The sequence below is a fragment of the Macaca thibetana genome, chromosome 4 (genome assembly GCF_024542745.1).
Source record: "Macaca thibetana thibetana isolate TM-01 chromosome 4, ASM2454274v1, whole genome shotgun sequence".
Lineage (NCBI taxonomy): Eukaryota > Metazoa > Chordata > Mammalia > Primates > Cercopithecidae > Macaca > Macaca thibetana.
The window spans coordinates 25,736,672-25,752,588 of record NC_065581.1 but is presented as its reverse complement, the minus strand read 5'-3'; the positions used below and the strand labels follow the sequence as shown (position 1 = coordinate 25,752,588).

The 15,917-nt window shown below is 38.3% G+C and overlaps 1 protein-coding gene and 1 long non-coding RNA gene across 5 annotated transcripts in view; one reads left to right on the top strand and one right to left on the bottom strand.

The window, feature by feature from the left end:
• SLC17A4 (solute carrier family 17 member 4) overlaps nt 1-4,809 on the bottom strand; it is a 27,111-nt gene extending 22,302 nt beyond the window's left edge. For 2 of the 4 annotated variants that reach the window (XM_050788215.1, XM_050788216.1), the window contains exon 1: nt 4,726-4,809. The gene's annotated coding sequence lies outside the window, so the exon portion shown is untranslated. The remainder of the gene's footprint in view (nt 1-4,725) is intronic. The other 2 variants (XM_050788217.1, XM_050788218.1) reach the window with 2 other exon arrangements.
• The window catches only part of LOC126953008 (uncharacterized), a 22,079-nt gene extending 6,162 nt beyond the window's left edge, over nt 1-15,917 (top strand). The window contains exons 2-3 of the long non-coding RNA XR_007725104.1: nt 7,973-8,022; nt 9,213-15,917. This is a non-coding gene — a long non-coding RNA (uncharacterized LOC126953008). The remainder of the gene's footprint in view (nt 1-7,972; nt 8,023-9,212) is intronic.

The following is a 15,917-nucleotide window of genomic DNA, read 5'->3' as shown; positions in this document are numbered from 1 at the left end:
ATATGCACCTAACACTGGAGCTCTTAAATTTACAAAACAATTACTACTAGATCTAAGAAATGAGATAGACAGCAAGACAATAATAGTTGGGGACTTCAATACTCCACAGACAGCACTAGACAGGTCATCAAGACAGAAAGTCAACAAAGAAATAATGGACTTAAACTATATCCTAGAACAAATGGACTTAACAGATATTTACAGAACACTCTACCCAACAACTGCAGACTATACGTTCTATTCATCAGCACCTGGAACATTCTCCAAGACAGACCATATGATAGGCCACAAAACAAGTCTCAACAAATTTAAGGAAATCGAAATTATATCAAGTACTCCCTCAGACCACAGTGGAATAAAATTGGAAATCAACTCCAAAAGGAACTCTCAAAGCTGTGCAAATACGTGGAAATTAAATAACCTGCTCCTGAATGATCATTGGCTCAACAATGAAATCAAGATGAAAATTTAAAAATTATTTGAACTGAACGACAACCATGACACAACCTATCAAAACCTCTGGGATACAGGAAAAGCGGTGCTAAGAGGAAAGTTCACACCATTAAATGCCTTCATCAAAAAGTCTGAAAGAGCACAAATAGACAATCTAAGTTCACACCTCAAGGAACTAGAGAAACAAGAACAAACGAAACCCAAACCCAGCAGAAGAAAAGAAATAACCAAGATCAGAGCAAAACTAAGTGGAAATTGAAACAAACAAACAAAAAAATACAAAAAATAAATGAAACAAAAAGCTGGTTCTTTGAAAAGATAAATAAAATTGCCAGACCACCAGCAACATTAACCAAGGAAAAAAGAGAGAAGATCCAAATAAGCTCAATTTGAAACAAAACGGGAGATATTACAACTGATACCAGAGAAATACAAAATATCATTCAAGACTACTATAAATACCTTTACGCGTGTAAACTAGAAAACCTAGAGGAGACGGATAAATTCCTGGAAACATAAAACCCTCCTAGATTAAACCAGGAAGAAATAGAAACTCTCTGTGCAAAGGAATGGGGAGGGCAGGAATGGCCATGCAGGAGTTGAACTTTGTCTTTGTTGTTTACATGTGTGACAACAATAATGTAATTTGAATTATTACTGTAATTAAAAATAAATTTCAGGGACACAGGTAGGCTGAGATGAAGAAGGTGAGTGTTTTAGAGTCAGTTGCTGGTATTCTCTGTCAGGTATTCATTTTCACTCCAGGAAAGAAATGAGGAGGGCACTGCCCCGTCACTTCAAGTCAAATGATAGGAGCTGCCCGCAAGGGGGTTATTCAGGGAGCTTGACCTATGTCCCTTATGTATGTGTGCTTGTGTGTATGTAAAGGTGAGTGACACATGCCTCAGAATCTAAGGGCATGAGGTGGTGACTCCTGGTCTGAGGCTGCAGAGCACAGCAAAGGTCTACACCACACTGGAGGCTGTGATACATCCCACAGCAGCAGGGGTGAAGATGCACAGGTAGAGACCAGCAGGTCCCTTATGAACCAGATATGGATGACTCAGGAAAAATCCAGTTTACAATCTCTTAAAATGAGAACTGTCTGGAGAGGCCACATGACCCCAAAAGAGAGGACAGACTGTCTGATGCCCAGCACCTGAGAAAGGAACCCTAACTGCTGAGTTAGTGAACACATATCACCCCTGACATGGGAGGACTAGTGGATGCCACCACTGGGGTACAATAAAGGATTCAGCATTGAACATTCATCCAACCCAGAGACCACCAATGCCAAGGCACAAGAGTTCCGGCTAAGAAAGACACTTCCTGCTTCTTGCTTCTAACTCCCTACCCACCAGCCATGGAAAGATCAGAAGCGACAGCTAGCAAGAGGGGTGAGAGTAGTTGCTGACAGAGAAAGGGAACAAGAAGCCAACCAAATGATCCCTTCCCTCCCCAGAACCAAGATGGAGTGGTGGGTGGCGGGGCAGGAGAATGAAGGTTTACTTTTAGATCAAGTTTGGAATTTTCTGGTTTTCATTGGACTGGATCCATTAATTACAAAATGAGATTATTTGAAGACTACAAATAAACAATAAACCCATTACTACTGAAAATGATCAGAGAAGTTACAGCACCAAGCAGATATAAAGTTACAGCACCGAGCAGACGTAAAGGATACGATGAAGTTACAATACCAAGCAGACATAAAGGAATAAAATGTAAAGGGATAAGCAGTAGGTGCTGGTGAAATGAAATCATTTTCCACGTGCTCTCTGTGAAGGACTCTTCTTATTAATATAAAAGAAAATAGACCAGATCCTTTGGTGCTATTGTGTTTAAAGATAAGTGGAAATGTTACATAATGTCACCACTAAAGTTGATAAGTGAGCAACTGACAGAGAAGTTGCCTCAATGATGTCCTTCAAAACCACAGATGTTAGACCATGGAGCCCTCTAGTCTGCACTGGAATTCAAAAACACACTCAAAATTGAATTAAAATCCAAACAAATACTCGTTGGCAAATGGAATAGTTCTAGTAACTCTGAAAAGAAACTTGGTAAAATGAGGGGACTGAATAGTCTGCTGGAAAAATAATTTGCTTATGATTTATTTTCACACCTCAGGGCAATTAGTTGAATTGAAAAACTCGTATCAGTCACAAGAACTAAAGACATAGCTTTCAGGGTAACATTTTTTTCACAGGCTATACCCATACAGACTCTTCTAGTGTTCCAACATCTAAGAGTTCACTGACCACAAGTTCTTTCATTGATTCAGTAAACATTTATTGAATCAATGAATGCAATGTTGTGCTTTCATAGCTCCATCTCCTGCATGACTGAAGTAATCATTAGTAATCATTAAATTGCCCTCTCCTTGTGCTTATTATAACCAGCAATCAATTGCCAGTTTTTTCAGTAATGGGCGATCATGGTTTTGCTGACGTTAATGAGAGCAGTGGGAACAGACAGCCGAGGGCGAAGGGAGGACAGTGCTGTTGTGGGGCAAGGGATGCAGGCACGGACAGTACACCTGTGAGAAAGTTACATCCCAGGAGGGGCTCATATGAAAAGAAAGAAGTAAGAATGCCACATGGTATGAAAAAACAAGAGTAGCACTGACAGAAACTAGGTCATTAGCATCAGGAGAGGAAGGCAAGCACTCTGCTTAGTCTAACCACTTTACCTAGTGTGGTTGTATGAAATGGTTATATTTGAGCTGAAATGGAAACACTGAGAAGGAGGCAGCACTGAGCAAGAACATGCCAGGCAAAGGAACCAGCAAGTCTGTCACGTTTTTCTAGGCAGAAGGTAGTCCAATGTGGCGATGCAGAGTGAATGAGGAGGTTAATGGTAGGTGATGAGATCAAAGGGGTGGGCAGGGACCAGACCATTTTGGGTCTTATAGGCCGGGTAAGGGGACTGGATTTACTATGGCCACTGTGTGGCACATGGGCTATAACGGACAAGATTGAAAACCAAGAGACTGAACAAGAAGCTGTTTCTTGACCTGTGCAAGTGTTGATGGTGGATGGGCTAGGCTAGCTGTGGTGAAAAAGACCACATTCAGGACCTGTTTTGGAGATATGCCACTAAGACTTGCTAATGAGGTGTATATGGGAACAAGAGAAAGGGAAGAATCATCAGAGACTTCCAGACTTATGACTTGAGCAAATGAGTGAAAGTGTTGCACTCAAAGTTGGGGAAATGAACAGGGAGGGCAGCAGGTTTCAGAGGAAAAGCAAGAACTTTATTTTGGACATAGGGGTTGAGACTCCTGTTAGACTCAGAAGGGAAGATTGACAGGTGAGTTTTGTGTCTGTGAGTCCATAGCTAAGAACAGAAGGGCCTTGGTAGAAATATAAATTTGTAAGTCATCAGCCTTATCTATGTATTTTGAAACCAGGTAAATGAGGAAAAAAGAGCAAAGAAATGGAGCCAGCCATTCTTGTATCAATTTCTCATTAGTTTTTCTTGTCAAGACTGCTTGTATCCGTTCTTTTTGGATTCATATGCATCCTGTTCCTCTGCTAGTCATCAGTTCACTGTAGAATGAGACTTTTCCTTAAGGTGCTGTGCAGAGCTATTAATAGCTCAAATGTCAGCTTATGTGGTCTCAGCACTGAACATTTTTCCTCCCTATGAGAAACAGCCCATGGCTCTCACTCACAGTTTGCAAATAAAGTCCTCTGCCCTAAACTCTTCATCATTAACCACTTCCCAAAGCCAGGTTAGATTTCATTTATTTTGCTTTCCCATAAATTCACTGGAACCAAACCAGAACAGTTTGGTTTTGACTGATATTTTAGGCATGATGAAAATCTTCCTCTGTGAGAATTCAGTATTGGCATTTATTGTTGCACTGTGGATTTGATCAATGCTTAAAAAAATTAATATATTTCACAAAAGCAATTCAAATATATCATTTAGTTTTTCTCTCTTCTTCTCTCTCTCTCTTCCTCTCTCTGTCTCTTCCTCTTCCTCTGTCTCTCTGTGTGCCTGTGTGTGTGTCTGTCTGTCTGTCTCTGTTCAGCTATACTTTTAGAAAATTTCATTCTCTTGAATTTATTCCCTGTAGTTCCATGGCACTTAATGCAACATCTCTTCTCACTTACCAGAATTATCTCAGGACACAGGCATTCTCTTCTCCACTCCCACAGTCTCTGCCCCCAAACAGCAAATTAAGCTGCTCTCTAATGGAAAAACACCCATTCCCATCATCTCAAAAGCAGAATATTAAGTGTAAAAGTTTGAAAGCTAACTAACCTGAGGGAAGAAGAGTGCAGGATCCTCATTCCTTTCAAATAAATTTCTCTAAGCTCTTTGCAATTGTCTAATTCTGGGAGGTAAATAATTACCCAAAACCTTTAGCCCTTATGTTACCAGCTTGGAGGATTTTATTGGCTCAGTGGTTTAACTTTTAACTTTACATTTTATTGTTTGATTGATAAGCAAATCAAGCTCATTAAATCTTCCTCATGCTTCAAGCCCAGCTGAGGTCACCTATGTCTTCCCTCATCCTTAATCAGAATCAATGTCCCTTCTTATAAGGATCCTGACACCCCACATGCCTCACTGACAGCACTGTCCCCTTCTGGGGTCTCTCAGAGTTATTATAATCTTCATGGAGATGGGGTATATTTGTTCCCTTTGGGTCCCTTTTCCACCATCCTCCTATTTAATAGAACTGAGTTTTCCAAAGAGGAGAGACTTAATACATTTTGGTCGACATGAGTGATTTTTGTGGTTTTCTGATTGTAACTTTTTGCACAAAGGCCAATGAGTTTTCTGTGAAAAGTAACTCTGTGATTCTCCTCCCTTTTATGGCAAAACATTTCAGAAGACTCATACATATTTGCATTCTGTTTCCCCACCTCTAGTTTTCTCATGAATCCATCAGCAACAAGACAGCCCTTAGCAAAGCCATCACCAGCCTCTCTGCCAGCAAATCCAGCAGTCACATCCCAGGCCTCATCTGTCAGTGCTTGACAGATTCCATCACTTGTTCCTTCTTGATGCCTTGTTTCATTTGATTCCATCGGATCTGATTTTCCTCGTGTCTCATTGGTTGTTGCTTCTCAATAAGTTTTGCTGAATCCTTACCTTTTCTCTGGTTTCTACTGTTGATGTGCCCAAGACTCTGTCCTTGAATTTCCTCCCTATCTAAACTCACTCCCAAGGAGATCCCAGCCAGTCCCCTTTCCTTTCACACCTGATTCTGACCTCTTCTCTGGGCTTCGACTTCAACTTCATCCGTCTCTCATTGAGTACCCATTAGGTATCACAGTCTTATGATGGCAAGCAGAACTGAATCCCCCTCCAACCCTACTCTTGGCCCAGGATTCCTCATCTTGGTTAATGGCATCACCATTTCCCTGTTAATCTTGCCAAAAAAAATCAGCCTTCATTCTATACTTTCCATTAACATTCATTCCAACAGTATGTTCTATCAGTTCCACCTTCATCTCTTTCCATTATTTTTTATTTCCTCCATTCCTATCACAATCATCTATCACCAGGGTAAATAAAATGATTACTTACCTGGCCCCACTGTTTCAATTCTCTCTCTTTTAATCCATCCCTCATAGCAGGCAGAATATTGGAAATATACATATGCTCATGTTACTTACTGGTATAAAAGTCTTCCAAAGCCTTCCCAGAGAACCTAGGACAAAAGAGAGCAAATTGACCTTCCTGAAGGTGCTCCAATGCCTTACATCACCTCGGATACACCAACCTTACTGACCTCTGCCCTGTTGTTCTTCCCTCACTAAATTCCATCCAGTTCTGCCTTCTCCATGAAGTTCAAGGCCTCTGCACTTGCAGTTCCTCCTGTCAGTGATGCCCAGCTCCCCAAGATGATTGCAAATGTTTTACCAATGTTGTTAGAAAAATAAAACACATGAAAATAGATTTTCCAAGAAGCCTCTAATATGGTCTTGATTTTGTGTCAGTCTAGGCTAACTTGCGTATTTATGTCTTAGTTTTAATAAATATTTTTTAATTTTAAAAAATTAAAAATAGATCAAAGATTATAGAATAAGGGTATAAAGAAAATATTTTTGTACAGCAGTACAATATGTTTGTGTTTTAAGCTGTTATTACAAGAGTCAAAAAGTTCAAAAACATTTAAAAGTTTATAAAGTCAAAATGAAATAGTAAGCTAGAATTTATTATTGAAGAAATAAATTTTTTTATAAACTTAGTGTAGCTTAAGTGCACAGTGTTTACAAAGTCTACAGCAGTGTACAGGCATGTCCTGGGCCTTCACATTCACTCACTGCCTCAGCCGGAGTAACTTCCAGTCCCACAAGCCCCTTTTATGAAAAGTGTCCTAGATGTACCATTTTTTATCCTTTTACTATATCTTTTCTATGTTTAGATATGTTCAGATTCTCAAATATCACTGTTTCAATTGCCTACAATATTCAGTACAGTAACATGTGGTACAGGCTTGTAGCCCAGGAGCAATAGGCTAGACCATGTAACCTAGGTGTATAGCAAGCTCTACCATCTAGGTTTGTGTAAGTGCGCTCTATGGTATCCACACAACAAAACTGCCACACAGCACATTTCTCAGAATGTATACCCATGGTTAAGCATCGCACGATTGTATTATAGCAAATATACAGCACATACTCTGTGGGGAGAAGAAGCAGTAGATGAGTTTCTGTGGCTGGCACTATTAATTGGTTAAGCCAAACTACATTTCCAAGTTTCTGTGCCCTAGCTTGTATCTACTATAAGAAATACAGAAACAAAAACTTCATTTCTGTGGCTTCCTTGAAACAAATGGGACCTACACATTTCTGGCCATTGATGCATAAAAAGAAGTAGGCCTGTGTCTCATCTTTTTTTTTTTTTCTTTTTCCTTCTGCCTTAACAGTGGATGTCAGGTCTCGAGGTATGGCAAGTACCTGATGGCTCATGAGTCAAGAGCAAGATGAAAGCCAATAAACTGATGGTGGCTGTATCAGTCAGGATAAGCTAAGTTACACTGGGATAACAATTGACCCAAAAATCTCAATTGCTTATAATAACAAAGTTTTATGTGCTGTTCACAATTCATGACCATTGTGTCTTGGCTACGGCTTCTCACCATGTTTTCCTCACTTCAGGGCCCAGTTTGACAAATCAGGCTTTATTTGGAACACGGATGGTCTCATGGCAGAAGTAAAAGAGAAATTATGGCGAGCTAAGTGTTCGCTCTTACAGGTTTTGCCTAGGTGTCACTTCCACTCAAATTTAATGGGGCAAAGCAAGTCAGATGGCCAAGCCCAATACAACCAAGATAGAGAAATATAATTCTTTTCAGGGGAGGACCAGGGAAAATTTTTGAATAATAATATAAGCTATCACTGTCCAAGCTTCAATTCAAAATTATTTAGTTAGTTAACTATCCCTTCTGCACACAAAACATACTTACTCCCTTCCTATGAAAAGTCGATTCAAAGTCTTATTTAATTATAGCTTCAGGGCTGATGTTGACAATTTTATGATATTCTCTCATCAGGTTGAATATGACTTGTCTTGCTCCAGAAACTCATGAACTAATGAGACAAGGTATGTGCCTACACACCCATGCACACCCAATGTGTCATGCTAGGACACAGAAAAGATAATTGCAGACAGAATTGCACAGTAGTTTGTAGTTCAAAGAAATCTGAGATCATGTGGGTAGCTATTTCAGTCTTCGTCCTATCTCCCCACATGAGATAGTCGCTAATAAATCTGTGGCTGTGCACACCATGAGTAATTCCCCCAGGATATTATTTTTCAGAGGTCTTGGCTTCACGCTCTGGTCAGTCCTTCCTTTTCCAATATCTCCTTTGACCATATTTGAATAGTCCTTGCAGACTGGGCAGAATGCTTAGCCCATTGCTGACAAAAAAAAAAAATTTTTAAAGAGGACACCCCCCACACACAAGTTATGTAACCCTTGATGAGTCACAGCCTCCTTTATCCAGGCTGGTAGTTCTGTGGTATTATGTCACTCAAAATCATAACCAGTTTCCTATATAAGTGCTTCTCTCTCCCTCCTTTCTCTCTCTCTCTCTCTCTCTCTCTCTCACTATCTCTCTCTCTCTCTCCATGACATGGGTTACTTTGAGCCTACCAGACTTCAATAGAAAAGCCATCACCTTTGCTTCATTATTTTTATGAATGGTTACCACCTTGGTTTGATGCTTGCACAAGGCCAAGCTTTAAAAGGACTTTCTTACTTAAATTTTGTCAGTTTTATCTTTAACTGTTGGGAGTTGAGAAATAGTGTCTTTCAACTCAGTAAGTCTAGAGTTTTTAGTTTCTCTCAATTTCCTTCATTCGGATTTTCAAACCAGCTAATTACTTTGTGAGATTATGTCTTGTCTTATTATACTTTGTTAAATATAGTCAATAGTAAATCACACAATTTACATTAATTATGCCAAGAATTTCACCAAAAATAGTAAGCTCAATAGGGAAATTACCTATAAATTAGTTTCTAAAGTTTTCTAAATGTTTCACCTGTGCAAATTAAGTACTACTGCCCTTCTAAACTCTAATAACAGCTTCTTTTCTGCTTCTATCCCATCCCTAAAGCTAATGCCTCAAAAAAGGTGGTGCTTTGTCTTATTTTGTTTTTAATTTATGGCAACACCCTATGCTATACCTTGTACTAATTTCTGTATTGGTTAGAAAAGGAGAGATATGCTGTGGTAAGATATGAAGCCTTAATTAGTGGCATACAATGTAATTTTATTTCCTGCTTCAAGATACATGTCTAGCACAGACCAGCAGCAGCTGTGATCCACATCATCTTCCTGTTGAGACCAGGCTTATGGACAGCTTCCATTTGAAACATTGCAGCCAGTCTCATGGCACAAAAAAGAGAGAATATGTGTAAAAACTTATGGCTGGAAACATGTTATTTGTAATTAAATTGAATTGATCAAAGTAAGTCACATGATGTAGATGGACATTAATGCAGCCAAGAAGTATGAGGAAGGCAGCAAGTTTCTGCGAACAATAATATATTCTACCATGGGGTCGAGTAGAAAAATAAAAAAAAAAACTTGGGTCCCTCAGGCTTTATTGAACTGGTATACCAGTTCTGAACTGCCTATAAATTGGGAAAAATAAAAATCTATTTGTTTAAGCCATTACCTGCATACAGTTCAAGAAGTAAGCAGTGTCTACTTTGGTATTAAACTCACTTGTATTGAGTTTTATTTTCAATGCCTTCATTTTTTAAGGTTTTATTTGTCTCCTTGTAGGGAAAAGAAAGATCAGACTACATAGACACAATCAGATATTGTGTCTATGTAGAAAAGGAAGACATAAGGAACTCCATTTTGACCTGTACCCTGAACAATTGCTTTGCCCTGAGATGCTGTTAATCTGTAACTTTGCCCCAACCTTGAGCTCACAAATATGGAATCAAAGTTTAAGGGATCTAGGGCTGTGCAGGATGTGCCTTGTTAACAAAATGTTTACAGGCAGTATGCTTGGTAAAAGTCATCGCCGTTCTCCGTTCTCGATAAATGCACAATGCACTGCGGAAAGCCATAGGGACCTCTGCCTGGAAAGCCGGGTGTTGTCCAAAGTTTCTCCCCATATGACAGTCTGAAATACGGCCTCATGGGATGGGAAAGACCTGACCGTCCCCAAGCCCGACAACCGTGAATAGTCTGTGCTGAGGAGGATTAGTAAAAGAGGAAGGCCTCTTGCAATTGAGACAAGAGGAAGGCTTCTGTCTCCTGCCTACCCCTGGGAATGGGTAGGTATAAAACCCGATTGTACGTTTGTTCAATTCTGAGACAGGAGAAAAACCGCCCTGTGGCAGGAGGCGAGACATGTTGGCAGCAATGCTGCTTTGTTATTCTTTACTCCACTGAGATATTTGGGTAGAGAGAAGCATAAATCTGGCCTACGTGCACATCCAGGCATAGTGCCTTCCCTTGAACTTATTTGTGACACAGATTCCTTTGCTCACATGTTTTCTTGCTGATCTTCTCCCCACTATTACCCTGCTCTCCTACCGTATTCCTCTTGCTGAGATAGTGAAAACAGTAATCAATAAATACTGAGGGAACTCAGAGACCGGTGCCGGTGCAGGTCCTCTGTATGCTGAGCGCCTGTCTCCTGAGCCCACTGTTCTTTCTCTATACTTTGTCTCTGTGTCTTATTTCTTTTCTATCTCTCATCCCACCTGACAGGTAGGAGGGGCAGGCCATCGCTTCACTCCTCCCATTTTTTCCCTTTTCTTTATAGTATTTATAAATAGTTTATTAGTGTTTTATATATCTACTTTCTTAGTTTCTGTAATTTCTTATGATGTTTTATTATCTGAAGATCTGGAGAAGAATGTCCAATCTTTTTGTGTTCTCCTGACTCTTGCTCATACGTGATTGTTTCAGGTGTGTTGTGTAATTTCAGATTGTGAGTTCATATTTAATGTTTCACCTCAGCTAACCCTGCCATGGATTGAGAGATTGTTTCTCCAGAGAGGTGTTGTATTTGCCTCTGTTCAGTAACACCAATCTGAGACCTTTTGTGTTCCTGACTGTCATAGATATAGTACTGATATTTCACCATAAAACAAGACATTGGGGTTTAGGTTAAGATATATTTGGCCCATGTATTACGAATAATGTTATTCTTGTTTTACTAAGAATTTTTTCATGTAAAATAAGTAACAAATATACACATCTACCCTTCTAGCAAATTTTGAGTTTTTTGAATTCACTTTTTTTAATCTTTTGGCTTGGAATTATAAATTCCATATTGTAGATTTCCAAATGTCAATATATCCTAGGCATCTTAGTCAATTTGGACTGCTGTAACAGAATACCATAGACTGGATGGCTTAAACAACAGAAGTGTATTTCTCACAATTCTGAAGGCTGAGAAGTTCAAAATACTGCCAGACTCAGTATCCAATGAGGGCACATTTCCTGGTATGTGGACAACTGTGTTCTCCAACTCCAGAGAGTTGTATCCTCCAGTGGTGAAGAACAGAGAAAGCATGCTCTCATGTCTCTTCTTATAAAGGTACTAATCTTATTCATGAGGAATCCAGCCTCATGATCTAATCATTTCCTAATCTCATCCCATTGGTGGTTAGGATTTTAACATATGAATTCGAGGGACACTCAAACATTCAGTCCATAACAATAGGTTTCTTGGAAGAATATTTCTGGCTAAAAGATACTTGAAGAATTTGTGCAGCTTTGGAGGTGTAGTGTTATTTGTTGGCTGATTTACTGACATCCTAGAATCATATTCTCCAGACAGTTGAGCTGAAGCCTGCAAGTTTACATGCCTCCTTTCATTGTTTCTAATCCAAGCAGCATTTAAGCCTAGCTCTTACATCGTGGAAATGGAAGCCCTAAAATAAGATTTCTCCATGGATCTACCATGATCTACATATTTATTCTTCTTTCTCAGGACTGTGTTGTTGTCAGAATGTCAAAACAATTGTACTTTGCTCCTTTACCCTGAATGCCCTAACCCGGAAGAATGTCAATGTTGCTGCAGGAATACACTGGGCTGATTGCTCTGCTAACTGTAGGAGGTGCTAAAGTAGATCCACTTTGATACTGGCATCCTCTCTGCAGCCTTAAACATCATGAGTTTCTCTGTTGGTGATATTCTTGGTGAACTGCTTTGAGAGGCCCCTGTCATTACAATCGAAGGTACTTTTTAGCATACTGTGAACTTATAAAATAAGATCTGTGACAAAGTACTCTTTTTATTGTCAGTCTATCCCTGATGAATCAGTCAGTGGCTTTGTTGGCTCTGTTTCCTACTTTGTGACTAAAAGAAGTTATATTACGCATTAAAACCTAACCTCTAAAGTGGCATACCATCAATCCTGCCACATTGTTTTTCATTGGTTGCACAGCCTGGTACAGGGTGAGAAGGGGATACACAGGGTTGGAATAGCAGGAGGCAGGAATAATGGGGTGCCACCTTAGAAGCTACCTATTATACTAGGACTACAATTAAGTCATCCAAAAGTATGATATTGTCTTATAGTTGACCATGGCTAAATTCTATGCTTAATAACTTGTCTAATATTCCACAACAAGGCATATGGTGGTGATAAGAGTTTGATTTTTTTTTTTTTTTTTTTTTTGGAGGTTTCTGATTCTAATGGCAATAAAACTATCTTACTACTGAACTTAGGATGCTACGCCTTCTTTTGGCATGTATTCATTCAACAATTTTTATAATTTATCCCAATACCCTTAGTTTATTAAGAATTTTAAACTTTAAATGCATTTTTAATGCATTTTAGCAACTATTGTGAGGAATATAATATTTTATCAGTATTGACTTATTTAGTTAATTACCTTTATAAATGTTGTTATACCAGAATCATGGATGTCATTGCATTTTGAAGAACTCCATGAGGACTCCACCTGAAAATAAGCTGCTGAAGGATCATCAAAATTAAAGATTTTTTCAGAGCCACTAAGTTTTAAAAATAAGAGCTGTGATTTAACTATGGTTTCCATATTTATATGCTATTTATGAATCATACAGTTAATTTGATAAGACAGGTAATACAGATAAGACATGATGCATTTTTGTTGAATTTATTATCTGAAGCTGCAGTAAACATTTAAGTTCACTAGACTGATAACAGCTAATACTATTTATTGTTAGGATTGCAAAATCTGCCTATGAGTGATCCTCTCTGTCTTTTAAGTCAAATATGTGAATTTGCTTCCCAAGTATATCTTTAAAGACTTCTGAAGCAATCTTGTGCAACGACACTTTTTCTACAAAGCCTATCAGGATCTGTTGGCTGAACTTTACAGATGAAATATGGTAGAACCAATTTTTCATGTAAGGGAGAAGCTCTAAAGAGACAAGCTAATAAATGCCCTGATGATGCCCAAACTCACATGGGTTTGGTCCCTCAGAACCTTTCAGCCACAATATCAGAGTATTGTGAGTAATGGATTAGTTCCTTCTAGAAAGAGGCCAGATCATCTGTTTTTGTTACTTTGATATTCATTATTCTGTAAGTCTGAAATAGAAAGACCTGGAGCCTAAGAAAAGGCCTCCACCTTAGGGAAGTCTGTAACGCAAAGACTGAGCAAGTTTTACTTTTTCTCTGTGTTTTTTAGTGAGGGGAAAAGGTGTTCTTGCCATGATCTGGCATTACACCCATTGGAAAACGTGTGAATTTCAGACCAAAGACCAAGTAAATGTTAAAGTATTCCTTTCTCTCTCATTGTCCTCCATACATGTATTTCATTTGGAGGCCTCTCTCAAATGTATAGTTTGTAGATAGTTATGTGCTGGTACATTTTTAACAACTGGCTCTAAGAGAAAAGTGAATATGCACATATACACGCACAAAACATTTACACACCTATATCCATACATATATATGTTAATAAAATCCATGGTACCACTTGCAGGTTAATGTAAAAACTTCCACTAACATTTCTGTATATAATTTGAGAAATAAATTTTAAGCTAAACTGCTTTCTTGATTTTCAGTTTAGACCTATAACTTCAGAGGAATTACTATTTCTTGTAAAAAATGTTATCAATTTTAGAATTTTATTGCCAACAATAATGTCACAAAATCAGACTGCAAACTGCTTGATTCACTATCTGTTTGATCAGAGAAGTCACTCACACATTAACTAATGGGTGCAGTCCTGACATAACTGTTATGTGCTTTTATTTCATATTTCAAAAAAAATGAAGGAAAATGAAAGTATGTCAAAACTTTGCTCAGATGTCAATGGCATGAGCAACTACTTGCTAAACTGGATAATAGTTTTTGGGTACTGAAATAATATTTCTATAATATTTTGGTCTATTCAGAATGTAATAGCTACAGATATGTCACACTTTTAAGATTAATCTACATTATTAACATTTTCTCCAAGATTTTCTTAAGTCTAGACAATCAACAATAAAGTCCTAATTTACAGTGTTTGTTGATTTCCATGGTGTGAGAATGTCCACCAGGCTAATTTCCAGCTACCCATACATTAGTGAATGCAGAGTTGGGAAGAGATGCACAATAGCATACCACTAAATAGCATTTCTACCATTCAGATAGAATTGACATAAATAACCTCAAGAGCATGGAGAGCAAATAGTAAAATGTACTGTATTTTCATCTTTCTAAATTTAATTTAACTGTAATTTTATATAATTTAATTTTTAATAATGATGGTGTTTAACAACAAGTTTGCAAAATTCCTGCAATTTTAATAATTGGTCCTCGTGAGTAAGATTGCATTCATTTGAGCCAGCTCCAGCACAACCCTGGCTCTGTGACTGCTTATAGAGATTAAATGACTGCCTAAGAGAATCCCAAATTTCTGTCTCAAGCAAACTGGACAGGTGTGTTTCCTCATACTTCACCAGTTCCCCATTACAATCTATCCACATTGATGCCATCAGTTTCTTGATTACTTACACATCTGACCATTCACTCCTGTACTCAGAAGCCTTGGATGTCTACTTTTTAAATTAGAGGTTCCAGTATCCTTAGCATGCCACACAAAGGTTTGTGTCAACTGACATCAAGCTGCCATCCAGTCATATCTCCCCACTGTATGTCCATGTTCTCTAGTCATATTAGATTAGTCTTTACTACTCAAAGAAGCCATGGCTGGCCACACCTTAGTGCCTTTGATGACTCTCTTCTATCTCCCTGAATGGACCTTGCCCTTTTCTCTGCATGGAACTTAGTGACACCCTTTTCCAGATCTGACTCAAATATTCTTCCCCTTGGGAAACTTTTCTCACCCTCTTCTCCCTCCAGTCAGAACCATATGCTCAACCCAGTAATTCTCATGAACTTTTGTATATATATATGCTATAGCACAGCTTTCTTTCACATTTATGATTTTCTGAAAGCATGTGGTTTATTTATTTATCCATTTTATTACACAAAAACTCCTTGAAACATTACCTAATTTTCCCAGGCCAGAAGCAGTATCTGTCACACGTGCATGCTCCGTAACCCTTGTTTAATGTGGATGACATTTAAGACCTTAACTATATTGGCATCGCAAGCATAAACCAAGTACTTTCACAATATGTTTTTTCTTAATAAACTACTTAATGGAATTTCATATTATTCTGCTTAGTACTTCTGCATCTACTCTAGTAATCGAGATTAGCTTCAGGTTGTCTTGTGTTTCCTTCATCTAGTTTTGATTTCATGGTAACACTAGCTCACAGAATTACATAGAAGGTGCTGTTTTTTCCTATACTTTGAACTGGTTTACAAAACCTGAAAGTTTTTTTTTTAAGTTTCTGGCAGAAATAGAAGGCATCTCATAAAGACTGTATCATCAGAGAACTATATTCAAAAGTCATTGGAAATAATCTATTCTCTGTGTAGTCATGTTGCCAATACAAAATACAATTTGTTTCATTCATTTCAGTTTGCTTTCAGTGTCAGTTTGCTTATTTTCCTTTTGATTTAATTTTAT